Genomic DNA, 27,845 nt, shown 5'->3' with positions numbered 1-27,845 from the left:
GCTGATTTTTTTTTCCTAGAAGGCACAGTGAGGAATTGAACTCCCAACCTCTAGCTCTACAACCAGATATATAAACCACTGAGCTAGCCATAAATTATTCCATGTAAGGCTTACAATATCATCAACCACAGTAATGTTTCAGAAATATTTCTGATTTCCCTCCTGAAGGTCCCAAGGCTCGGGTAAAATCCATTCTGGGAAGGGAAAAATCTTTAACTGATGAAAATTACCACCACTAGTCATCCTAACAGCAAAAAGTTTTGGTAATTAAAGATCCGCACCCTACCCTCCTGTGGTCCCCAGAGGCTTGCTTATCCATGGTAGAAGGAATTCCTCAGGAGCATCAGGACCTTCAGGGCATAAATCAGAAAGATTTTATTTCCAAAAAAATTGCTGTGGTTGATGACATCATCAGTCTTCTGCACCATCACTTACAGAACAGAATTTCAGCCAAAGGACCTTGCAATAATTTAACATTTTAAATCATGCTCCAAAGGGAAAGCCTTAAAGGCTTAAGATAAAATACAGATAGAGAATACCACTGCTGCCAATTTACCCCTTCTTCCCCCCCCCCCCGCAAGCACATTCTGTTACCTAAGAGTGCAATCAGATAGCGAAGAAAGATCACATCTGATTGCACCAGAAAAAAAATGTTTTGCCAGGCATGATCTCCCATTCATCCTTCTGTCTAGTTGCGCAAAAATCGCTCTAGTCCAGCCCCACAAAAGAACAGTTTGGGCATGGAATGGGGTCGGGCTGGCTTGCTATTGCCTGTGCATTGTGTGCTCACCAGGAAATAGTACGCACCAGACTGTGCCACAACTAGCCCAAAATGGTAGCTATTTCCCTCCCTGATCACACACCAAATAAAGAAATGAGGGGTTAATTCTCCTTCTTAGGGAAATAGAAGCTCTCTCAATTTCCATCTCCCTCTCAAAATTGAAACTACACCAGCACAGCCACATCCTAAGGATATCCCCACCCACTAAGCCACATTAAGTCGTCCTCATTGGATACATTAGCTGGTCAGGAAGAACTCACGACAGCCTCATCAGATACCTCCCATCTTCCTTACCTTTGGGATAGTTAACAATTGTGCTTTAAGTATTCAATTTCTCAGGATCCCATGAAAAATATATTCCTCCTCCAGAATTTTAAGCCACAGCTTTTTTCCTGAGCTCTTTAAAGTCACATTAAAGGTGTAGGATACGTAGGGGTATGGCCATGGTCAGGTGTCAGAAGCCTTGCTGTGGGGAATTCCAGCATGGCATGGTGGTTTCCACTCAATGTTCCCACCGCTGTTGCTTCATCAACCACTTCTTTCCCACACCAGCTGATTCCATTGTGAAACTCCTACTTCCATGAAAAAAAAATGTTGTGAGGAACTGGATCAAAGGCCTAGAGCAACATGTTGGACAGATTACTGTGTAAAAGAATTACGCAGTGGGCTTGCACCTCTTAACCTTTGAGCTTTAGTTTAGTGGGGGTGTGCAAGATAAAACTTGGGTTTAGCAAGTTATTTACAAAAATGTTTAAAAGGTTTTAATCCATCCTGCAATAAATTCTGTGAAACATTCAATTCTTGACGTAAAAGCAAATCTTCCTTCCACTGTTCTAATCCAGGCTGCTTTTCTTTCAAAGCCTTGTGTGCTACTAGGCTGCATAAACATTTGTGCCATCCAGTTTGCCTGGTGTTACAACAGACTGCTTTAGGTAGAGCAATTCAAAATGAAAGGACAGTCTATTGGGATCACTAAAAATAAAGCAATCATGCCCAGTATTGGGATGAGGGTACATATAGAAATGTACAGAGCTTGCCATACATTTAACATATCCACCTACGTGCCTTCCAGATCTGTTCAATTACAATGCCCAATAGCCAACATGTGGAGAGAACCAGATTGGGAAAAGGGTGAGATGCACGGTGACTTAGAAGGGTGCTTCACTGTATACAATAGGAATTATTCACTAACAACATTTATAAGATGGCAGCCTTGGTCTACATTTGTAGCCTGGAATAAGCTTCATTTAATAGAGATGAGTTTACTTTGAATTAAAGCACAAACAATAGAGATTGTTGTGGCACCTTGAATTTATTAGTCTTCATCGTGCAGCAAAAATCTTTACTGTTTTGCTGCAACAAATTACAAGCGAACACAGCTGCCCGTCCAGAAATATCTAGATTAAAATAAACCAGAGACTACTGAAGTTACTTTAATGCCCATAATATTCCCGCCAACATGGCCAGCAATAGAAATAAGTAACTTTTACAAATTTTGAGTAAGCACTAGAGATAAGCACAAAACTGAAAAATGGTGATTTGTTTTCATTTGTGATTCGTCAACGTCAACAAATCACAAATTTACTGTTTTTTTCCTGATGAATCAATGAGTCAATTCATTTTGAACTTTAAAACCCTATAAAATGCCCCCCAAGCACCTAGAGATACCAAGTTCACAGGGAAACTTCCCCTGATGCTCTTCGGCAAGCCCTGCAAGTTTGGGGTAGTTTGGGTTTCAGATGTCTGCGTTATAGAGGAAAGTTCCCCCATGCAGCTAGATACACCATAGGAGAAGCTTCTACTGACTCTCCTCTACAATCCCTCTAAGTCTGGTGAAGATTGAGTTTCAGATATTCACGCTATACACCCACAAAATGGGTTCCCTTAGGAAAGTGCCCTTTAGCAGCTGACTTGGGGAAACCCAATCATCACCAAACTTCTCTGTGACACCAGAATCGCAGAGAAGCATTTGATGACTCTCCTCTACAATTCTGCCAAGTTTGGCGAAGATTGGTTTCCACAAGCCAGCTGCTAAGGGGCACTTTCCTGGGCGGAGCCATTTTGTGGGTATATAACTTGGGTGTCTGAAACCCAATCTACACCAGACCTGAACTACAACACACATTCACTGCAGAAGCATTCATTATTTCCTTTTGCTGCTGACATCTAATGGAAGAGCTTGCCACAGAACTACTGGGTGGCTATGTATCAGTTTAAAGTCTGTTTCCTGGATGGACTCTCTGTTCTTCTCTTGGCAGCCTCCAGAAAAAGGCACTGGGCTGTGTATTATCATTCTGAAGCTTTGCGGTTGGACTTCTTAGAATCAACAAAGATTATCCCATAGAACACAGAGGCCTTCCCTCTTTCCAAGCAAGCTATTCATCCCAAAAAGATGGAAGCCAAAATGTTATTCTGACACATTTAGGTTATAAGCTTTTGGAAACACACTACTGGGACTTTTCCATTTGCTAGGAATGTGCCATTGCATTATAGTAAATCCATCTTTTCATTCTGCTCTGGATCTAAAATGCAACAAATGTTCTGTTCAACATAATCCTGTTTTTAGGTGCTCAGGGAAATATTATTCTCCCTGTAACAGATTTCTGCTGCTCGAAGTTGTGTTTGCAAGTACCCAGGTCCCAGTGAAATGAAAGGACTGAAGCATTAAGTGATGCCTTTTATGGAACTTCTGTTTAAATAGTGAAGAGTGCAGTACCTTCCAAGGTAGTCCAGTCCATTATGCAAAGTTCTTACTGCCAGAAAGCTCATTCTAATGTTTAGTTGCAATTTGCTTTCTTGCAATATGAATCCATTCACTCATGTTCTAGGCTCTGGGATAAAAGTGGGTTTCCATATATGGGGGGGGGGGGGAGACTGCATATGCCAACCTAGACCTTAGAGGGTGGCTCCCAGAATCACCATTTTTTCTTACAAATTAAAGAAGAGCGTGCTGGAAAAGTCCCTATTTGCTTTCTAGTGGTGATTTTTTTTTAAAAAAAAACGCAAATAAATTTAAAATGTTTTGGCATGTTGGGAGTGGGCTATATGGAGGCCCTCCAAAACGTGGCAGAATTGCCTCTCCATTCCCTGGGGGACTAAGGGGACTTTCTGGGACAGGGTATTAATGTTGGGTTGTCCAGGGATGCTAGGGGGCACATTCGGGCCCTGTGCCCCCATGCAGCGAAGAGGCTGCTCACTGCCCACTCCTGGTCTGGAGCCACAGAAAATGTGTTTGCTCCACCCTCCATATGACAGGCCTTCAAATGTTTGGAGACAAGCATAATATCACCTCTCAGTCTTATCTGCTCCATATTAATTATATCCAGCTCCTTTAATCAGAGGATGTATTACTTGCTTGAAATGCCTGCTAATGCTGGGCTACAAATATTCAGTGGCCAACAAGGAAGACTTTGTTTTGCTCAGTTCAAATGGCTTGGAGCAGTGCTACCAAATTTCTGACACTGTGGAGAAGTAGCATCCAGGTAAAATAATAAGGTATGCAACCCAATCATCATCATATTGAACTAGACATAAAGGCTATTATTTCCTGTGGGACTTACTACCTAGTACAGATGCAACAAATGCATTTTATTTGACAATGGAAAGAGGTGACTACAAACTGAGATAGGTCATAAGAAAAGTTGTTAACTGCTGTGATTCAACCTTGCATGAGAGCAAAAAGTCCACACTTTTACAGTCAGCTCCAACATTAGTGAAAGAAAAGGAAAAAGTGGAGGAAAGAAGCAAAAGACCTGTATCATGTGTAAAAATAAATACATGAATGTGTTTTGCATGAAATAAGTTCCAAAATGTGAAAAACACACAAAAAACTCTTGCAGCTTTGCCCAAATGGTGAGAAAAATGATTCACATTCCTTCTCCAAAATATGTGTATATAACACTGCAGCAATGGACTCTTGACTGCACACGTGGTACCTTCATCTGAATGGACCTTAAGTTTGATTATTTTTCTGTAGATGGTGCTTAAATGCAGTAATTGTGAACGTTCTGCTTTTGGATCACTTCTTCCAGAAACCCCCAGCCAGGATAATCAGTGCTATTGCCCATTCAAAAGAGGAATGTTTCCAAGCTCAGGGGAAGGGAAGCTGCTAGATCCTGCTTGCCTTCTTGGAAACAATGGCAGACAGAAAATATATATAGTTGAACATTTTGTATAAGACTTCCATGCCAAATTCAAGATACTGTATTATTGGTGACCTATAAAGTTTCTAGAGAGACATGGTGGTGCTGCGGGCTAAACCGCAGAAGCCTGTGCTGCAGGGTCAGAAGACCAAGCAGTCGTAAGATCGAATCCACGCGACGGAGTGAGCGCCCGTCGCTTGTCCCAGCTCCCACCAACCTAGCGGTTCGAAAGCATGCAAATGCAAGTAGATAAATAGGGACCACTTCGGTGGGAAGGTAACAGCGTTCCGTGTCTAAGTCGCACTGGCCATGTGACCACGGAAGATTGTCTTCGGACAAAACGCTGGCTCTATGGCTTGGAAACGGGGATGAGCACCGCCCCCTAGAGTCGAACATGACTGGACAAAAATTGTCAAGGGGAACTTTTACCTTTACCTATAAAGTTCCAAATGGTTTCGGACCTTGCTACCTATCAGAGCAGCTCTCCTTAAGATCAACTTCTCATGCACTTCCCAGGCACTGATGCTGTGTGTGGCCACCCCACGGGAGGCCAGGAAGTTACAGCTCGGAGTGGGGTCTTTTCTTTAGGGAATGCTCTACCTGTGGAAGGATGCCAGGCTCCTTCCCTCCTAATATTCAAGAAGCACATAAACACTTCGCTTTTCAGGCAGGCATTTCCTCATATCCTCTCTTCCTAAGTATTGGTTAATTAGCCTTACGTATTTTGACCATGCTATTCTATATTAGATTTCTTTATATGTTAATTGGGTGGGATTTGGCTGTTTTCTTTATTTTATTGTTGGAAACCACCCAGAGTAAAGGCAAAGCCACTAAAAATACAATCAATCAATCAATCAAAAACTTTTGGGCGATGACAGCACCTTGTTCAGCTGATCCTTTTACTCGAGAAGCAGCATTAGATTGCTCCTGACATGAACAGAGAAGGAGAGGCACAGAGCTAGGAAACCCTCTTTCTTTTCTTGTACGACAACTCCCAGAATTCTAGGCATTCTTGTCAACATGCTATGGCTGCACAGAACTGGGAAATGTTCCCAGTTTTTCCCTTATTCAGGGAGGACCTTTTGTGCATGTTTATTTGCCACTGAGAAAATCTGCACTCTTATGCACAATGCTCAGAGACGTCCCCCTCTTGGAGGGGCAGCAGCATGCTGCTGAGAAGCCTCGCTTAGTGAGTGAGTGTTCCAAGAAGGCTGATCAAGAGCTGACTGTTGAAAAAATGGATACTCTCTACCCCCAAAACTAAGAACAATAATGCCAATGCAACAGAATATCATAAAACAGATGTTTTAACAGCAGAGTGCAAAAACTATTGTTTTTTTTAATTTAAATCTATGCACTAATCTTTGGACTTCAAGAAGGCACAAAATAGCTGGTATTTTTCTCATCTGAATAGTTGATCTGCTACTTTGAGAGCTCTGCAGGAATAGGCAGGAGAACACTGCCATGCCTTGAATTGTTTTGCTGGTTTGGAAAGCAAAAAGTGCTCAAAAAAAGCCAGAAAAGTATCTGAAGTATTCAAAACACAGGGAGAATACGGAAATGCAAGTACAGGAGAGCCATTCTGGCTCAGAGGCGAGTGGGTCTGCTCCTCTGTATTTATGTGTCAACAGTGCAAAAAAGAAAAGGGGAAAGAAAAAGCCCATTGCCCCCCTCCAAAAAATTAAATAGAAATTGCATTATTACTGCAGTGTAGTAGCTATTGAAAGAGGATGATAATAACTCAGCCAATGTTTATATTTCAGCAGAGCCTTTGCCTGTGTTTTCTCCTAAACATAACACTGTGACTAAATATTTTATAAACATATCCATTTTTATTTTTAAAAATGGATGCTTGGCATTCAAATATTCTCAATACTTCAATTCCAAACATAACTGTATATAGCACTATTTGGAAAATAATCCAGGCTCTGCTGCTTGGACCAAATGTGCTCTCAGCCAGTGGTCATGTGCAAACTAAAACCTACCAGAAAGGACACAAATAATCTGCATATACAGTATGGATCACTAGTGCTTGCAGAAATAGTCCCAGTAGTAGACACTGTACCCTTCATGACTCTCTCATGCCCAGGATGCCACTGCTGTGCATAGAGTGCACCTATGTTATTGTGTAGACCATCCTGTAGTGTAGACCATCTTGACTGCTGCCATTGGTGTGGTCAACATTCAGGCTGCCTTTTGCTATGTAAAGCCTGGCATCCTTCTTACTCCTGGCAAAGCAGGCACAATATTGTGCAACAATATCAGGCCATTTCCTGCTCTTTTGAATCATGGAGTCAGAAGCACAATATCCCACATTCATAAACCAAAGGTTTTTTTTTTTTTAAGAACTGAATGAATTGTCTGCTTCTGTCTTGAAAATTAGGCGAGGTATGTATGACTCTGGGAACAGAGTGCACTGTCCTGGCAGAATCCACTGCTGAAACTGCTGTTTTGCACCACTAGCAGCTTCACTTTTGCAGAAAATACCAGTTTCAAGGCAGATTAAGATGATTTTCATGGGCACCACGGTGTGGGGAAAAGGATCAGTCTTGCAAAAGCAACCTTTTGGGACTGGAAGTTCTGGAACCCTACAGAACCTATGATTTGTGGTCATGCTTTCTGGGAGATCCTGCACATTTTAGTCCAAAAATAACTTTTTCTTGGAGTTGCAGTCCAAAAAGTAACCTTTCCAAGCTTTATCATAGGCCACCTATTTTTGAATACTCAGGTGGGGTAGCTATACTGTATTAACTCCTAGAAATTTCTGCAATAGAAAATACAATATTCATCACCATGGAATGAAAATCCATCAGCATCACAAACAGACAGGCAGACATTATGCATCTGAAGACGTGGGCTAAAGTCCACAAAACCTTATCCCACATGAAATTGTTTTCTTATTAAGATTCCACAAGACCCTTTGTTTGTATTTCAGAACATTCATGATTAAGTAGTTGTAACCTCCTATTTAATTTTTTTGGTACAATTAATCCTCTTCCCTTTGCATCATAATCCTAGTTCTGTGCCACCTCCACAGTGTGTTTGGAAACAAGAACAACTAAAACTTATCACATTTAGAATACTGACTACATTGGCCCTCAGCCAGGTTGCTAGGACCTCCAGATGCATCTTGACTGCAAGCGTCTGGTGCCTGCTCTTTCTCACGCTCAAGTTTTGTTTCTGGTGTCAGCTGCTGAAAGGTGGGGAGTGGAAAGCTTTCACCTGGATATATATGACCCAGTGAAATGGCGGCAGGCCAAAATCAACAGGGGTATACCATGTACCAAGAGAACATGGGGGGGGGGGGGACAACTTGTCCTGCTCCTTTACAGCAAGAACTTGGGAAAGTTACTCTTTGAACTACAACTCTCAGAACTTTTCACCCCATAGCCATGTTGGCTTGGATTATAGGGGAATTTTAGTCCTCAAAAGTAACTCTTCAAAACCCTGGATGCCACCTGCTTTCCGATGCACACATAACCTTACAATCTGAAACCAATTTTAAAACAAATGCAGGAGAAGGTGATGGCCTTCTTAAATCACTTTTTTAAAAAATCAAACAACATGAGCTTCCATAGATTAAAACAGTGGTTCTCAAACTTGGGTCCCCATATGTTCTTGGACTGCAATTCCCAGAAGTCTTCACCACTAACTATGCTGGCCAGGATTTCTGGGAGTTGTAGTCCAAGAACATCTGGGAATCCAAGTTTGAGAACCACTGGATTAAAACCCACTTCTTCAGGCATGCACTAATATCTTGTGGACAGGGCAGAAAAATCATAGGTCAATGTCCCAAAAATTCATGGCAGAAATCTGCCAGGTATGCTTCTTAAGGTGATTTTAAAGCTGGTTACGTGACTTTGGGATATGGTTTAATGCTTGGTCCCTGGTAACATGTGATTGGAATTTTCCACCCAGCTATTCAGAGGTAGCAAATTACACTATATATACCCCCTTCTGGTTTTAAAAGGGCAGTCTTGGCAAGCTGTCTTAAACCATGCTAAACAGCTCACACCCATGGTTACAATTTCTTGGAAGCTTCCGTTTTATTAAATACCTGACATGACGCTGCAGTCATTAAGTTCAGGAAGGACATGGCAATGATTTGCTTCCCTGACACAGAATAAATTTTCATAACCATCAATCATGCTCTGCATTTCCCAATGTCATTATTAAGAAATCTGACATTCTTCTTGGCTCTGTGCCCTATGGTTAAGCAACAGTGTTTCACCATCACAAGTGTGAAATCTCAGTAATTGGGGAATCTCAAGGTGTGCTTGATATTATTGGGATGCAAATCCATACCTCTAGTTGGTAAGGGAAAGAATACTCAGTATGCTTTTTAGAATCAGAAAAGCTCTTGAATGTGATGAGAATCTATGGCTCTTTTAATTGTCCAAGAGCTCCTGAACCTCAGATTCCTATCTTTAAGTTTTACCTTGTGTTGTCTAGTAAGGAGTATCCCATTCCCTGAACCTGAGAGCTAGGGGCCCTCATAATGTCTCAGGGTGCACTCCTGCAATATCACTGGGAAAGGATCAGACCCTTTAGCAACAACTGCCAAATGATATGTGGGTGATAGGCCACATGGAAGCACCATGAGGAACGTAAAGTCAAATGAAGTAATGCCTGTGACAGATTGAGCTTTTCTGCCAAGCCGATCCAGACTATTCCAGATAGTCCAGAACAGCTTGACACAAAAGCCAAATATGTAACAATGCCACTGTTATAGCTTCCAGAATGTTTTGGGAGAGATTTGCAGGAGGCTGGAAGATGCAACCCATTTCTTAAAAGAAAAGGACCACTGCTTTCTAAACCAGAAGAAGGATACAAGTAAATCTGGACGTACTGGTGATCAGTAGAATATCAGGGTGAACCACAAAACAAGCTAAAGATTGCCAGGGTAATAATATCTCTTTTTCTGACATTTGAGTTCTAAAGCCTGAGATCTGCAGGATGAACTCCAAAAGGCAAGTCAGTACAGTACTCCTCAAAGGCAAAGTCAGATACCTAGCAACCTTAATCCCATCCCACAAGCTGGCACCTCATGCAGATGTGATAGAATGTGGATCAGATACAACTCCTGGCTTGTCTGTCAAGTCCTCGCCACCATATGTTGCCCCTAGTTCACTTTAAAGACTCTGCCAAACTCAAAATGAGTAAATGGCTAAATTTTAGCTATGAAAGGCAAGTTTTGAAAAAGTTGTCATTAAAGGATGACAGTGATTGTCATGGGTAATTGTGTACTATTAAAAAGAGCAACAATGGAATGTCAGATATTTCATTCAAGTCATGTGTAATTAAGAGCTTGTCTACATACCAATTTTCGATCAAGCTGGATTGGGCTAAATAGGGTTGCCAGAGGTTCTGGTATGCCATTTGGTATACCGGACAGGGAGCAGAATGGTCCAGGTAGGAGCTCACTCGTGGTGAACTGGTTTGCTCTAGCAAAGTCATTGTCTGATCACCAATCCATTCCTGCAGCAGACCAAGCAGCAGACTAAGTATCCATGTAGTCACCCTCTAACTCTCTTTCATCACCTGGCCTTAAGTGTAAAAAGACACACACAGGGGCATAATGGTAGATCAATGAACTGGTTTCTGTTGGGGAAAGGAGTTTTGTTTGTTGGTTGGTTGGCTGGCTGGCTGGCTGGTTGGTTCATATTTATCCTACTTTTCCTCAAGACAGCTTGCAGAACTTCTTTCTTCTCCATTTTATTTTATAACAGCCCTGCGTGGTAGGTCAGGCTGAAACAGCATGACTGACCCAATGCAGGATTAGCTGATACCTTTATTAGATCACTGAAAAATCAGTCGGTGAACTTTTGTGGGTCAAGTTCACTTCTTCAGGCCATGCACTGATATTTTGTGGAAAGTGCAGAAAAATTATGAGAGTCCCCAAAATTTGTGGCAGGTGGCTATGCCAAGTCTGCTTATTACAGGTTGAATTAGAGGAGTCCAAGGTTCCCTCTATGTTGGGCATGTGTGCGTGTCTCTGTTTCCCTGCATGCAGCTTTCTTCCTCCTCTGTGCAGCAATCACATTAGGTTCTGGTCGTGACAGAACCCTGAGTGCACGGGGTTGGGGTTCTGAGATAGAGAGGCAGAGCCCTGCCCAGCAGAGCTGAAAATTAGAGGGTACGTTGCAGGGGTCATTTTCAAACTACACCCCAGATGGCTGTTGATTGGATATCCTCCCCCTGAAACAAAGAATAATCACAGAGTTTGCATGCCCCCCCCCACACCGATTGCCTTCTTTTGTAATTGCAGAGCTCCTATTTTGGCAGGGAACAGGGCAAAAGTCACCCAGTGAGTTTCATGGTTGAGCGAGGATATGAACATGAGTCTTCTGAGCCCTAATAGAACACTCTAACCGTTACACCACACTCATTCTCACTAGTTTCTATGACATTCAACATTTAATTAATTAATTAATTAATTAATTAATTAATTAATATGGGAACTTTCTCCCTATAGGGGACCCAGCTATAAAAGAAACTGGCAAGTTACACTTACACTGCAACAAGAATAAAGTTATCATTTATTGGTCAACAGCAATGAAATGCTTTGTTATCAGAAGTCTGGTTCCCAGTTCTTTATTAACTATCTTTCCTTAACAAATTGCAGGGCATAAACCAGGATTTGAAGCACATGGCATTCCTCCTCTACTATTTAGTGAGGCTAGTGAGGCATAACTAGAAAAGAATCTAGGAAGTCATATGTACACTGCAACAGAATAAAGTTATCTATATATGTACTTTATAAAGTGACATTGTTGGACAATATCAATGAAATGTCATTATCTGTTTGTTATTAGAATAAAAAATTCATTAAAAGTAACCAATTATAAACAAAGTTCCAAGCTCCTGAGTATTGTAATGTTGAAGTCTTGAATTTGGGTTAAATTTCTTTAGCTGCACAGCAGAAATGCAATGATTCAGAGAACAGAATAACTTCAGGTTCCCCAGTTTAGTTCCTTTTTACTCATCAACTGGCACTTATAGTCTCAATAATTCACTCTGAGACATTAATAGTAGAAAAAAATTAAACTTACAACTGAACTGATCTACAGCAAGCTAAGAAAAATTACTTTCAGCAACAGGCTTCAACAGATTTACTGACTTCAACAGACCTCAGAGACAGGAGGGCATTTAGAGAGGTGTCTCTCTCTTTGAATTCAGAGGCATGGAAGGAACTATTGGTTTAGGTTCTTAGTGATTGACAGTCATTCCAGCCCATAAAAGTACCTTCCAGTGACACTTACTAAAGGCAGCATGTGAGGTTGCAATACCTCCAGCATTTAGTTATAATTCTAATAAAAAGGAGCTTTTTCTAAAGTGTGTGGATTTTATTTACTGCTTGTAGTCACTGAGATGGAATTGGCTGAACACGTATGAGAAGATAAAGTTGATCCATTACAGCTATCAAGCACTGGTCCTGTTATGATGATACCCTGAAGGTTCAGAAAGTTGTCTTTGCATGCTTTACAAACAAACAAATGAACAAACTGTTGTCCCTGGCAAGTATACGTAGCAAGAAGTAATAGTTATTTAGCAAGCCACAGATGGCTTGGGACCAGAGCAGCAGCAGCTCCCCTGCCGAAATTTTGTGACATGGCTCCCTTCTTGATCCACAACAGAACCCTGCTCACCTTTCCTCTTCAGAAAGCAAATTATTGAGGCATCTCAGATGAGTGAATGTCTGCTACTCTTATTTTACCACAGGGTGGCAGTCAATGCATGAGGATGTATAAAACAGGGAGCCAGGACAGCTATCTTTCTGGAGTATCTCATGCCAGTTTATCTCTTGTTGCATGTGTTTTATTTGAAATTTGCATCTTGAGTCCTTCGAAGGTACGTATATGTGCCAATGTCTTGTACATGCATGTTTCCTTTCTTATAACTATGGGCTCAAAAGTTTGATCTTTTGATGCTGAATATGCACAGCCACATTGTGCACTCACCCAGTTATCTCAGCATCATGCACAAGAAGAGGAAGCGGAAGCTTTGAGATGTCTCTAGCAGAAGTAAGGAACCTCTGGCCCAAACATTAGATTTGACCTGCTCGGCCCCTCCACCCACCCTGATAGTCTCTTCCCTCTCTTTACAATCCCTCTCCCCAACCCATTTATTGTATCTTTAGACACAGGGCTCATCTTGTTTTTTTTAGTCTTCCTGACTGAACAGTTTGCATGTAGGTGTGGAAAGATTGGAGGAAAAGTGAGGTCTCCCTTCCAGCAGTCACAACTGATGCTCATTGTGACTGGTGAGGTTAAAGGGACAGCAACCAATAGTGGGAGGAGCCAAGGCTGGCAGACAGAAAAACAGGACAAAAGTGGCCATTCACACACAGGGTACACACAGGGGCAGGTTTAGCAGCAGCACACATGGGGGAATGTTGTACCATGCTTGCAACTGCAGAAGATACAACAGAAATAGGAAGAGCAATGACATAACAAGAATTTATCAAGCAGGTGGCCCTGCCAATAATACCTTCTTTCCATCACAACTGTTCACTTCACCCCTCCCTCACCCTCCTCCTTTCATTCATTCTACAAATAGAAAGATATACGTTATCCACTCATGTACCTGCTATTCTTCCCCCAGTTCTTCCTCTTCCATACTCTCTCTGTATGTCTCTCTCTCTCTCTCTCTTTCTCCCTGCCCCAGTCTAAAACAGGATGATTAATATGAAAATACCCCATGGAGATTTTGGAAAACCACCTATGTGTTAAGTCTTACTGCTTCAAAAGCAAAATATAACCAAAGGAAATGTTTTAATCAACTACAGCTACAACTCCCAGCATTCACTGTTCAAAAAAGGAGATCTTCCCATTTCCACAAAACACACTATAATACGTTTGGTATATGATGATGGGGTGGACATTACAGAAAACACTCCTCTATTTGGAGTTCTGATAGATATGGGTGTCTGCAGGAATTTGGAGGTGTATGGCAAAGCTGCTTAATTTTATAACACCAACACTCATGTGCATAGTATGTACACACTATTGCAATATGTATCTGTGTACATTAAAATAATAATTAATAATATACAATTGCAGGATAATGGGGAGGGAGGAAACCTTGTTTGCTCCCTTGTAGACAACCATGCTGGTAAAAGAGAACCCTTTCTTGGAAGAACTGTCAGGAGAAGTCCATTTTAACAATCAAGACACATCACATGGGACAGGAGTGGGCCGTGAAGTTGCACATCAGCAGTAAGCATCTGGACAGCAAATTGAGTAGGCAGGCAGAAAGGACACCTAGTCACAATTTCCCTCCATGTTGACATAAGTACTTTAGTTCTCTTCTGTTGTACATGATTGTATGCAAATGATGTGCAAATCAGTTACTTCTCTTTTCAGGAGAGGGAGGTTTCACACATTCCTCTTTTTGTGACAGTACATGTGGCTATCACAGTATGTTATGGTGCATGCAATGTAGTGTGTGATTTTAGACTTCAATATGAAGTTCCTTTCAGTATTGGGGGGGGGGGGAGACAAGGATGACAAACCACAGACCCTAGGGGACTAAGGGCAAAAAATAGAAGACTCCTGAGCCTTTAACAACTGTGTAACTTTTAAAGGGGCTTTCAAAGCTTCACCTGCTGAAATTCTCTCTTCAGTATATATAGTGGACTGAATACACAGTCATTAAATATACATGGTGTTAGGAGAAATGGAACAACTGGAACAGATTATGTTCTTCTACCTGTCTCTCCATAAGATGGCCATTCCATTGCTTTCATTCAGCAATCAAAGGAATAAATGATTTTTACAGTCTTCTGCAATCTTTGTGCTGTAAAAATAGACCAAGTATGTTGACGTCATATTGTTGCTCAGCAACCAGTGCTGGTTGGTGTTGGTGTGTGTTTTTTCCCCAAATGTCCCTATTCTCTCATTTCTCATTGGCCTTTGCAGCAATCAATCTATAAAAGCTACACTGCCTACTAACCTTGCAGGAGAATACATTTCAGGTGGCAATTCATAAAAAAAGAGCTCACTACAACTGTAGTAAGACATATACTTAGGAGAAACATACTACCTCAGAACTTTTATAAAGACAGAACATTTGCATCAGAGAAAGACCAGCTTTCATCCTGAAAGTTTAACCCTTATAGTTCTACATTCCTAAAGGAACTAGTGAATTGTGGTAATATTAGGTTCACAGTAGTAACATATCGATGTCTGAATACATTTATGAATGTTATTACATTGCTGATGTGTTAAAAATATTCAATGAAATACTATTAGTTGTTTTAACTAGTGGTTTTTGTGGGTTTTTCGGGTCTTTGGCCGTGTTCTGAAGGTTGTCCTTCCTAACATTATGCCAGTCTCTGTGGCCGGCATCTTCAGAGGACAGCACTCTGTTTTAATCATCTCAGTAAATCTAATTATAAGGAATCTCCTTTGCCCATGATAATATTTCCTACTTATAACATACACTATATCCTTGATATTAAGAGCTGGTTGGGAATTTGTGACATATGTGTGCACCAAGTCTAATATAAATGTGATCTCCTCCAAAGCAAATCCTTTTAGCCCAAGCTTTCAGGAAAATGAAAGCCTCCATCAACCTTTGTTACCACCCAATGAGCCAGTTTATAGTTTCTGCACTGCCAGTCTTTGAATCAACGACTTCCCAGGACTCTCAGTTTAGCAGCAGCACACATGGCGGAATGTTGTACCTTGCTTGCAACTGCAGAAGATACGACAGAAATAGGAAGAGCGATGACTTAACAAGAATTTATCAAGCAGGTAGCCCTGCCAATAATATCTTATTTACATCTGCAGCAGCCTCTTTGCCTTGCTGTAATTCCCAAAAAACAAGAATGTGCAGAAAGCTGGAAGATTCAGAACTTCCAGTGGACATTTCATTGCATTTATTTCTGTATTTATTTTTATTATTTCTTATGATTTATGTACTTATTTTGGTGATACCCTACTCTTCTGCATAAGAGCTCATGGCAGCTAATCTATATAACACAGCATATGAGAAGAACCAAAGGTCCATCTGATCCAGTGCTGTGTTCATATAATTGCCAATCAGTTGCCCATAAAGAGTCTACCAGCAGGACAAGAAAGCAACTGCACCTCTCTCTCAAATTCCCTATCAACTCATTTATAGACTTATTCCCTTACGGTATTTGTAACTGAAAATCACAAATTACAGATATCTAAAACTGTAATTCTTCTTCTTTTTTTTCCTACGGCATCCTTCAGTCTCTAGAGACTATGGTAACGTGCTCTGTATGGAGGACTTGGAACAGTGTCTAGTGTGGCTGAGAAGGTCAATTTGAGCGTGACAATCACTTTCACACTGAAGACAAATACAATCTGTTCCCTGTCCAGCTCCAAACTGATTTGGCTGTTTTCAGGACTGCCTCTTTGCCTCCTGCTGGACAAGTGTCTCTTCAAAATGGGAGAGGCTGTGATGCACTGCCTGCCTCCAGGATGAATGCTCAGATGTCAAGATTTCCCATCTGTTGAGGTCAATTCCTAAGGCCTTCAGATCTTGCTTGCATGTTCTTATATCGCAGCTGTGGTCTCCCTCTGGGGCAATTTCCCTGCACTAATTCTCCATAAAGGAGATCTTTTGGGACCCGACCATCAGCCATTCTCACGACATACCCAAGCCAATGTAAACACCACTGTTTCAGTAAGGTATACATGCTAAAAATTCCAGCTCATTCTAGGACTACTCTATTTGGAACTTTGTCCTGCCAGGTGATACCAAAAGTGCATCTGAGACAATGCATATAGAATGTGTTCAGCTTCCTCTCCTGCCATGCATGAAGAGTCCAGGACTCACTGCAGTACAGGAGTGTGCTCAGGACACAGGCGCTGTAGACCTGGATTTTGGTATATGCCATCAGCTTCTTATTAAGCTATACTCTCTTTGTCAGTCTAAAGAACATGGTAGCTGCTTTGCCAATGCGTTTATCCAGCTTGACATCTAGGGAGAGAGTCTCAGAGATTGTTGAGCCAAGGTACACGAAATCATGAACAACCTCCAATTCTTATGTGGAGATGGTAATAGAGGGAGGTGAGACCATGCCCTGGCCCATGGCTTGTGTTTTCCTCAGGCTGATTGTTCATCCAAAGTCTTGGCAGGCCTTCCTAAAGTAATTCATGATTTATTGGAGGTCTTCAACAGAGTGGGCAACAGCAGCTGCATCATCAGCGAAGAGGAAGTCCTGCATGCATTTCAGCTGAACTTTGGTCCTCTCTCTCAGTCTAGAGAGATTAAAGAGCTTTCCATCTGATCTAGTCCGGAAATAGACACCTTCTGTTGCAGTTCCAAAGGCATGCTTCAGCATGACAGCAAAAAAGATCCCGAAAAGGGTTGGTGTGAGGACACAGCCCTGTTTCACTCCGCTTTGGATTTCAAAGGGATCTGATGTTGAGCCATCAAAAACTACAGTGCCCTTCATTTCCTCATGAAAGGACCTGATGATGTTAAGGAGTCAAGGTGGACATCCAATCTTGGGAAGTATTTTAAATTGGCCATCCCTGCTAACCAAATCAAAGGCCTTTGTGAGCTCTAGGAAGGCCACAAAGAGTGGTCATTGTTCCCTACATTTCTCCTGCAACTGTCTGAGGGAAAATACCATGTCAGTGGTGGATCTATTAGCTTGAAATTCACACTGTGATTCTGGATAGACTCTGTCTGCAAGCACCTGGAGTCTCTTCAGCTCAACACGGGCAAGCAGCTTCCCTACAACGCTGAGTAGAGAGATGCCATGGTAGTTATTGCAGTCGCCCCTGTCTCCTTTGCTTTTATACAACATGACAATGTTTGCATCATTCATGTCCTGTGGTACTCCCCCTTCCCACCAGCAAAGACAAAAGATTTCATACAGTTCTGTGGTGATGAGCTCTTTACGGCACTTCATCAGGGATGTTATCCTTCCCAGGTGCCTTGTCGGAAGTGAGGGAATCCAAGGCCACTTTTATTTCTGCTAAAGTTGATTCGCTGTCCAACTCTTCCAAGACAGGCAAGTATGCAATGTTCTTTAGTGCCTCTTTGGTTACTACATTCTCTCTGGAATAAAAGTCAGAGTAGTGCTGCACCCAGTGTTCCATCTGCTGTGCTCGGTCCTGGATGATCATGCCTGTAGCAGACTTCAACGGAGCAGATTTCTTCTGTATTGGATCTAAAGCCTGCTTGATACCATCATACATTCCCTTGATGTTACCTGTGTCCGCTGCTATCTGTATCTGAGAGCACAGCTGAAGTCAATAATCATTAGAACATCTCCTGGCAGCCTGTTGGACTTTGCTATGAGCAAGTCGAAGAACCTGCAAGCTGTACTCACTAGGACAGGCTTTGTACTGCGAGGGCTCTCCTCTTATCCTTGATGGCTGGCATTAACTCCTCCAAATGGGCTTTGAACCAGTCTGCCATCTTTTTTGGTCTTCTTGCCAAATGTGGTCAAAGTGGTGTTATAAATAGCGTTCTTGAAATGTCCCCATCGTTCAGTGCATTTGCATCAGCTGGGCCTGGAAAGGTTTCCTCAAGCCTTTGGGCAAATTCTTCCACTTTTCTTTGATTGTGAGTCTTGCTGATGTCAATACATGGTCTTCCTTCCTTTTTCATGTGATACAATCTCTTTCTTCTCAGTTTTACTCTACTACACACCAGGGAGTGATCAGTATCGCAACCAGCACCCTGGTAACTGTGTGTGATCGTAATACTAGGAAGGCTAGAACATCTAGTGAGGATCAAATTGAGCTCATGCCAATGCTTCGATCTTGGATGTCTCCAGGATACTCTGTGTTGAGGCTTTGTATTAAAGAACGTATTGCTGACACAAAGACCATAATAACAGCAAAACTCCAGCAAGAGTTGGCCATTACAATTCTAAAATCACAAAATTAGAGACATTAAAAATACAAACACAAGTCAGCAGTAAAAGCAAATTAATTACTGGTGAATTCCCCTGAAGCTTGTACAAATAGGTATGGTTTCAACAGGTGACTAATGTACAAAGTGTTGGGGGCAGCAAGAACGCTGGCAGAAGACAGTAAGGTGCTACTGTAACTCCTATGAAATATAGGTTCATCCCAAAAGGGTGGGACTTAAGAAGGAGTAGGGTTGTAAGAGATTTGAATCAGAAAGTGAGAGAGCTGAAGAGGCTGGGGCTATGGTTGCCACTTAGGCTACTGAAGCCCTTACCAACTTGGTCTAGGTATAATTCCTATATGTTTGTACTGGTGGTGTGAATCCAAATGTTGAATTCATGTATATGCAATTGAATTGATATTGTATTCTAGAGTTTTGAAGATTCTGCATGAGGACTTTATTTTTCTATGTTATGAATATCCAACCCAGTTGAGGAAGGCATCTTGGATTTTCGTCTGAATTTGAATTCAAAGGGCCATTTGAACTTTGCAATTCTATAAGCAATTTCTGTATTGATGCTGTTACTGAGGTTTTGGGTACACAAATTATAGTGTTTTGTTGTTGTTATAATTCCTCATGTTGTCTGTTATATAACTGTGCATAAGAATATACTTATTTTTTGAGAGTGTGTGCAAGGTTCATCAACAGATATCTAAGTAAACAAATAGCCCAAAAAACTACCAAGGAAGCCCTACAAATTAAGTGCAAATGACACATGAAATTGGCAGTTCAGTTATGTCTTAAACAAAAAGCGATGAGTGGGTGGGAAACAACCTTCACTGATGCAAACAGGCATTCATTTCATCCCAGTGTTATATATCCCATTAAAATAAAAGACATTTACTTTCTTGTGATTATAGTTTGGCTTGGGTTATTAGTGAAAATGAACCACAGAGGAAAATAAGAAACTGTTTATGCAACATATTATAACCACAAGATAATTGTAAGAAGGAACTAGTGTCTTCATTCCACCACCCCCGTTATTTTGGATACAAATACTTCCCCTTATCTCTTCCTAGCATCATCTCTTATTCTTTATTTATAGCATTTTTACCCAAGTCTTTGGCCAAAAAAAAAAAAAAAAAAAAAAAAAAAAACCACCTCCCAGAAGGGGATGCATACAACAATCAGTAGTCAGACAGTTTCTCCCTGGTGTTACGATCTAGACTATATTTCACAAAAATGTGAAGTGCAAGGAAGTATGCAATAACTCCTTGCGCAAGTGAAGCCCCGTTTGTTTCAACAGAGTGATTTCTGACTTGCGTCCTCACAATCTGGACATCATGATGAACTCACAGTGAAGCATTTGACTTTCCCAGGGAGTAAGAGAATTTTTGCCCATGATACATATTTAGATAGTAGTGGGAGGAAAATCCACATTACCTGTCTCATTCTGTCACGGATGTGCACTTATATTATTTTGGAATGGGTACACGAGGATCAATGTCCTGTGACATCACAAAGGTCTACATTCTGGTTTCAGTTGTTAACTCTGAAATCTCAGGGAATGAGAAGTTGCTTGGAAGTATGGAACAAGCTATATTATTCATGCTGGCCTTCTCCAAAGTCATAACCACACACCAAGAAACTCCAAGTGGAATCCACAAAGGCTACTGTTGCTGCACATAACACAAGACCGACTGTGGTATCAAAAGGGCACTTTTTAAAACCACAGAACGGCTCCCATCCCCTGCTGGCTAGTGTTGGGAGGCTTCCTGACAGTACAGAGGCTGGGAGAGCAGAATCTGTGTCTGTTCTACCTGTGCCAAAAGCAGAGCCCACTCCCCAAGAACAACGTCACCAGTCAGTCAGTGCTGGGAGACTTCCTGGCTACCTAGCTGGCTGGTGACACTGTCCTTGCCAGGGGGTGGGTGGGTTTGGAGGCAGCTCCAGCAGCTCCGTTTTCACAGCATATCAAGCAGGCAAGCTGATGCTCTGATTCCGGCACTGTCAGTAGCCAGGAAGCCTCCCACTACTGGCAGGTCGACAGCTGCTCTACATCCTGCTTTAATGCGAAGAACTGCATTAAATCAGGGTGTGTGTTTCCAGTGGTTTTGTGCCTGTTTTCAGAGAACCTTCAGTAAAAAAAAAAGTATTATGGATTATCTGCAAACATGTAGGTCCTGCCCAATTGTACTAATGGCTATTAGATGTATATAATAGAGATGAGGATGAATATAAAAACGGATCAGTTTTTCTGATGAATATCACCAATTTGTCATATATTCCTTGATCCGACGAATTTGTAAAATTTTAAATCAAGATGAATATGGCTTGACAAATATTTCCTCAGTTTTATTCGTTGATCCGTTCATATTCATCTATATTCATTACCCCTTTTGGGGGCCTCTCTGAGCTTGCTGGTGCCAATTCGAAGCTCTGGCCAATCAGGACAGAGATCCTGGATTGGCATGTCTGGCAGCCAATAGCGTTGCTGAAAGGGGTATCTACTTTTACAGACGCTTCATATAAGCTTTTCCCATCCGGCCATTCCCCACTTCTGTTCGTGCTCTCCAGAGTAAGAACAGCTGCTGCTCGCTGGCTTGCTGGTGCTCTTGCAGTTTTGCTTTTGCAGCAGCAAAACAAAGACTTACATTTTTCTTTTTCATCATCATCATTCATCAATCATCATCAACTTTACTTTGAATTTGGAGAGGGATTTCAGGTAGCTCAGGCTACTTCTTCGGAAGGGCTTAATTTTATTTCAAATTAAAATCAATTAAACCTTTTTTTTTTCCTGGAGGCTTGTGTGTATGTGTGTGTCTGTGTATTGTCTGGTGGGGATGGAGATCTGTCATCGTGTGACTGTGGAATCTCTTTTCCTTTATATTTAGTTTTCATAAGTTTATTTTAGGAGAATAATTTTTTCCTTTCCCCAAATTGGTTGTATGTGCATGTGCATGTCTAGGTGGGAGGATTATTCAGTTTTCAAAAGTTCATTTTAGGGAGGCTTGTGTCTCTCAGGGAATTTGGTGGGTGGCTGGATCCGTTATTCCTTTTTCTTCTAAAACTTATTTGTGTGTGTGTGTGTGTGTGTGTGTGTGTGTGTGTGTGTGTGTGAGAGAGAGAGAGAGAGAGAGAGAGAGAGAGAGAGAGAGAGAGACTTAGCCAGCAGGGCTTTTCTTTTCGGACTTTTTTGGCTTCTCTGCCACAGTGGGTAGCGGGGGGGGATTTTCCTCATTACATTATATTGAGGGGGGGGCTTTGTTTAGGCAGGCAGGTCACATTTGAGCAAAAGAATTACACCACCATAATTCTAAAAATAACATTCACACATACTCTCTGACCCTCTATTAGTTTCCTTCCTCAATCTCCATTGATTTATTTGTTTAATTGGTTTGTTAGGCAGGCAGTAGAAAATGGATTTCTTCAGGGGCAATCCAAGGGGAAGAAGGCTGTGAAGTTACGCAGGGTAGGTAGCAGCACCATCATCACAACCACCACATGCACAACCACATCTATGATAACCAAAGTGGCACCCATTGGGTCCGCCATGACCCTCAGCTCGCAGTCGAAAGGCAAGGCCCAGTGGCTCAGTGGTTTAACCCACAGTGCCACAGTCCATGTTGCTGCTATGTGCAACCTCTGCAGGCATACCCACCCCCACCTCACCGGGCATCAATACCAGCCTCCTTTGGGCCATGTTGGCCCCAAAATCCTGCATCCCTCTCCAGCTGCCTTGGGCTTGCCTGCTGCTGATTCTGAGCCAAGAGTGGGGCCAAGGGCCTTCTAAATCTTGACTGCTGGCTGAAGTTGCCTCATTGGGCCAAGTTCTTTCCTGTCTGCCTGCCTGCCTATTCAAAGGGCTACATTAGTGCTCCAAAGTCCACTCGTGCTTCATTCCTAATTCCTGGCTGTTCATTCCAGCTTCCTACTGCCTCAGAACCTGGAACAAGCTACAGGAGCTCAGCTCACCCCATTGCATGGATCTGATCTGCTCTTCCACTCAAGAAGCCCAGCAGCCCCATGGATTAACCACTGTTACATTACTAGCACCACTCTATTCATCTGTTGTTGTTGCTGTTGTTGTGCAACCTCAGTTGCCTCCTGGGGGCAAACTTAACTATGCAGGCAAATGTGATGTTCCCAAAGCAGGCAAGAGTCTGCTTTCAAGCCTGTCTGGGCATACAAGTGCCAACCAGGTCTGTCTCAAGCCCCCCTCCCAGCTGGTCTGGGTGTCCCCTGTGCCAAAGAGGGCCTCTCTCAGGCCCACCCAAACCTGACAGACTATTCTACAGCCTCAGTAGGTAGGCAGAACTTGGAACAAACTACGGGAGCTCAGCTCACCGGCAGCCCCGTGGATTAACCGCTGTTACGTTAGTAGCACCTTGGGCCCTCCCTATTCATCTGCTGCTGTTGCTGCAAGTTGTTCAACCTCAGTTGCCTTCCGGGGGCAAACTGAACTACCTTTGCGCTGAAGAAGACAAGAGTCTTGCTTCCTTCCTTTTGCCTCTGCCTCTTTTTTTTTTCCTCAGCCCTCTCCCAAGCCTTTCTGGGCATCCCTGTGCCAAGAGGGCTGGGCTCAGCCCCACCCAATGCCTGTCTGGCCATCCCATGCCAACACGGTGCTCCAAAGTCCACTCAGGCTACTGCTTGAGTAGGTTGGCAGAATCTGGGACAAGCCACAGAAGCTCACGGAATCAAACTGCTGTGCTGACCATCCGATCAACAAGCCTAGTGGCTCAGCAGCAGTTTGACTCAGAGGTAGGCTGAAGCAGGGACAAGGGACAAGAGCTCAGGTCACCCCTTTGCATGGATTCGAACTGCTAATCTTCTGCTCGAGAAGCCCAGCGGCCACCCTGATCAACTGCCGTTCGTAGCACCTTGCAGTCCGACCCTATTCTCCTGCTGTTGCTGCTGCTTTGACAACCTCAGTTGTCTCCTGGGGACAAACTCAAGTAACTTTGCAGGTAAATGTGATTTTGCAGAAGCAGAAGACCAGAGTCTCTTGTGGCTGCCTTTTGCCTCAGGGCCCCGATGGGGCCAAAAAGCCTGCTTTCCGGCTGCGAACTTCCTCATTGCCTGATGGGGCAAAAAGTCAATGACGTTGCTGGCTATCTGAATATGCCAGATGGGCGGGATATGAATCCAACAAATAAAATAAATAAATAAAATATTTGAACAATTTCCAAATCCTGCAGCTCCTTCCACTTGGGCTACATTCCAAAAGGTCTGTCTGCTCTGCCCCCCCCCCAAGCCTGCATAGGCGTCATCCCATCACCTCATCGCCCGACTTCAGACTGCAGAGCTTGTCTGGTTTTCAACCTGTGCCAAGGGGGCCGGCCTGTCTAAGCCCCCCCAAATCTCTGAGGGCTATCTTTATCATATCTGAATGGTCTCAGCAGCCATGTTGCAAGCAATCCCCACCTTTCTAGTTCTAAATGAGCATCTTTGTTGCCCTATCACCCCATCACCTGGCTTCAAATTACAGAGCTGATCTGTTTCTGACAGCCCCACAGCCCCATGAATTAACCACTGTTAGTAGCTCCGACCCTGTTCATCTGATGGTGCTGATGGTGCTGTTGGAAGTTGCAACCTCAGTTGCCTCCTGTGGGCAAAAACCTTTCCTTTGGAGGCAAATTTGATGTTGTTGAAGAACACCAAAGTCTGTTCTGCTGCCTTTTGCCTCAGTGCCCCGATGGGGCCCAAAAGCCTGCTTTCTGGCTGCCAACTACCTCAGTGCCTGGCAGACAGCCGTTACTAGTACCTTACCACCGAGGTGGTGCCTATTTATTCAATTGCAGTTACAGTGGTGCCCCGCTTAACGATGATAATCCATTCCAGGAAAATCACTGTTAAGCAAAATCGTGGTCAAGCCCCCCAAAAAAACCATTGGAATGCATTTTGCGGAACTGGAAAAATTGTTGTATAGCGAACAAACGGTTCACAAAGCAGGCTCCTAATCAACATAATGTGGATTTCCCCCATTGGAACCATCGTTTTGTGATCACAATAGCGATTGAAAAAAGTCATCGTTAAGCGATTTTGATGTCATGCGGGGTAAGCATCTAGCGGGGCACCACTGTACATGCTTTCAAACAGGTTCCGGCTCAGCACCCCAACCCAACCTGATGCATGGAAGCATCAAACAGGCTGGTCCCAGCCCCACCCAAAGCCTGCCCAGGCATCACTCCATCTCATGGCTTGAGACTGCAGAGTTTATCTTGTGGCAACAACAACCCTCCCTTTCTTCATTAATAACAAAACAAACAACACAATCACACAGCTTCAGACTGCAGAGCTGATCATCTCATTTTCCAAAGCTGTCCTCCTGGCTTCCCCCTGCCAAGATGGCTGGGCCGACCCAAGCCCTTCCTGGTAGTCAAAAACAGCATACTTGACTAAATAATTAATTCTTTCTGGAGGCTTGTGTTTCATATGCCACCTTGAACGCAAACACCACCTTGATCGCAAACGCCACCTTCTTGCTCATCAATGTTGAAGATTTCTACCACTATACACCCAATAGGCAAAGCCTACTTTTGCTGCAGAGCGGTCGACCAGACCAGATCGGCGGGATATAAATCAAATAAATAAAATAAAATAAAATAAAAAATTGCCTCAGCGCCCAATGACTAGTAAGACATGCTTTCCCACCTACTTTGGAGCCAACTACCTCTGTGCCTGATGTGGCAACACACTCTGCATTGCTGCTGCCCACTACCGCAGTGACCAATGAAGCAACACACTCTGCTTTCAGTCCCATGCCAACTCAGTAGGTAGGCAGAAGTTGGAACAAATTACCCAAATGAATTAGCTCAGCTCACCAGCAGCCCCATGGATTAACCGCTGTAGTAGCAGCGCAGCTGGGCTCTGCCCCACACAAAGCCTGTCTACGGGTCACCCGAACGTGACAAGAGGATCATCTAACCCTCTTGGCTGGCACACCCAGAGCTGGTCCTGGCACTCCTGAACAAGCAAAGAGGGCCGTCCAGCTCTCTTGGCAGACCCAGACTGAGCAGTAAAAAAATGAATAAATAATTGTACAACTAAAGTGTACAAGAGCAAAGTGTTGGGTGACGCCAATAATGTGCCAAGACAGAGGGCTGTCCAGCCATGTTGGCACACCCAAAGCCGGGCTCTGCCCCATCCAAGCCTGTCCAGGCATCAACCCAGTGCCCCATTGCACGGCTTCAGATTGCAGACCTGATCTGGTTTTTCAACCCGTGTTTTTCAACCCAAGAGAGCCAGCCGGTCCAAGTCCCCCAAAACCTCTGATGGCTATCTTTGTTGTCAACACACAGTTGGCAACACTTTGCCAACACTTTGTTGGTAACAGTCTATGTTGCTGTTGCCAACTTCCTCATGTGTTGAGCATGACTAGACATGGAACATTGATGCCATTGGTAGTACCTTCCCAATGAGGTGGAGCAATCCATCTGATGGTGTTATTGTTGCTGCTAATAAGTGTTGCTTGCCTCCTTTTGTTTTCAAAAACAAACAACACACCTCCACAGCCACCTTTTGCTAATCCCCAACCAGGCCTATCCTTGCCCCACCCAAAGCCTGTCCAGGCATCCCTGTGCCAAGGGGGCTGGCTTGTCTAAGCCCCCCCAAAGCTCCAAAGGCTATCTTTATCATATCCAAGCGCTCTCAGCAGCCAAGTTGCAATCCCCAGCTTTCTAGTTCTAAACAAGCATCTTTGCTTCTTTGAAAGTTGTCAGCAAGTCTAGTTAGACGTTGTTGGAGAGGTGAGTCTCCTAGGCCAGGCTCTGCCTCACCCAAGGCCTGTCTGGGCATCCCCCATGCCAAAGAGGGCCTGTCTCAGCCCTACCCAAAGTCTGCACAGGCGTCATCCCATCATCCCATCGCCCGATTTCAGACGGCAGAGCTCATCTGGTTTTCAACCCATGCCAAGGGGGCCAGCCTAAGCTCCCCTCAAACCTCCTAGGCCTATCTTTATCATATCCCGGCAGTCTCAGCAGCCAAATTGAAATCCCAGCTTTCTACTTATAAATGAGCATCTTTGTCACCCCATCGCCCGGCTTCAGATTGCAGAGCTGATCTGTTCCCGTGGCCCCATGCATTAACCACTGGTAGTAGCACTGACCCTGTTCCTCTGCTGGTGCTGCTGGTGCTGTTGGAAGTTGCAATGTCAGTTGCCTCCTGGGGGCAAAAACCTTTCCTATGCAGGCAAATCTGATGTTGCTGAAGAAGACCAGAGTCTGCTCTGCTGCCTTTTGCCTCAGTGCCCCGATGGGGCAAGCCACGCTACTTTGCCGCTGCCAACTACCTCAGTGCTTGATGTGGCCAAAAAAGCCTCATTTCCTGCTGCCTTTTCCCTCAGTGCCCAATGGACCAAAGAGCCTCCTTTCCTGCTGCCAACTTCCTCAGTGCCCAGCGGAGCCAAAAAGCCTGCTGTGCTGCCAAATACCTCATTGCCTCCAGTCCTCCTGAGGGCAAACTCTACGTCACTAGCAAATGTAATGTTGTGCTGAGCTGGAGACAAACTCATTGCCTCATGCATGCCTCTGCCAAAGAAGACCTCTCATTCTGCTGGGGCTAAATATAACTCCCTCAATGCCATGGGCTTCTGTGTCATGTGGTAAACTCTCCTTGGGGGGACCCAATTTGTGGGTGAATAACTCAGAGTTCCGATAGCCAATCTTCACCAAAGTTGGCAGGTGTGTTGGAGAAAGAAATAGGAAGCTTCGCTGTGATTCTGGATTCTCTAAGTACCTGGGGGGGGGAGCTTTCCTGGGGGTTGTCCTCTTTGTAACTATATACCTCAGGGGTCTGTGATCCAATGTTCACCAAACTTGTATAAATGCGTCTGAGGAAGCTTCCCTGAAAATTTGGTGTCTCTAGGTGATTGGGGGGCCAGTGTTACAGCCATTAAAAGTGCAGAGAAATCAACATTAGGATCCATCGATTTGTCGAAGAATATTCGTACATTCGTATTCGTTGATCCGTTAACTTTGATGAATAATGGATCAAAATAAATCACCTTTTTTATTTGTCCCCATCTCAAGTATATAAACAATAAAACAACCATTACTGCTGCCTCATATTCATGA

The 27,845-nt window shown here is 43.3% G+C and overlaps 1 protein-coding gene and 1 long non-coding RNA gene across 3 annotated transcripts in view; one reads left to right on the top strand and one right to left on the bottom strand.

The window, feature by feature from the left end:
* PDE10A (phosphodiesterase 10A) overlaps positions 1 to 27,845 on the bottom strand; it is a 332,447-nt gene that overhangs the window by 267,861 nt on the left and 36,741 nt on the right. The window lies entirely within an intron of this gene.
* LOC144585899 (uncharacterized) lies at positions 553 to 23,942 on the top strand. Its single transcript, XR_013540512.1, has 2 exons — positions 553 to 21,493; positions 22,696 to 23,942. It is a non-coding gene; the product is annotated as an uncharacterized LOC144585899 (long non-coding RNA).

Source organism: Pogona vitticeps, chromosome 1 (genome assembly GCF_051106095.1).
Source record: "Pogona vitticeps strain Pit_001003342236 chromosome 1, PviZW2.1, whole genome shotgun sequence".
Lineage (NCBI taxonomy): Eukaryota > Metazoa > Chordata > Lepidosauria > Squamata > Agamidae > Pogona > Pogona vitticeps.
This window is presented reverse-complemented; position numbering and strand designations above follow the sequence as displayed.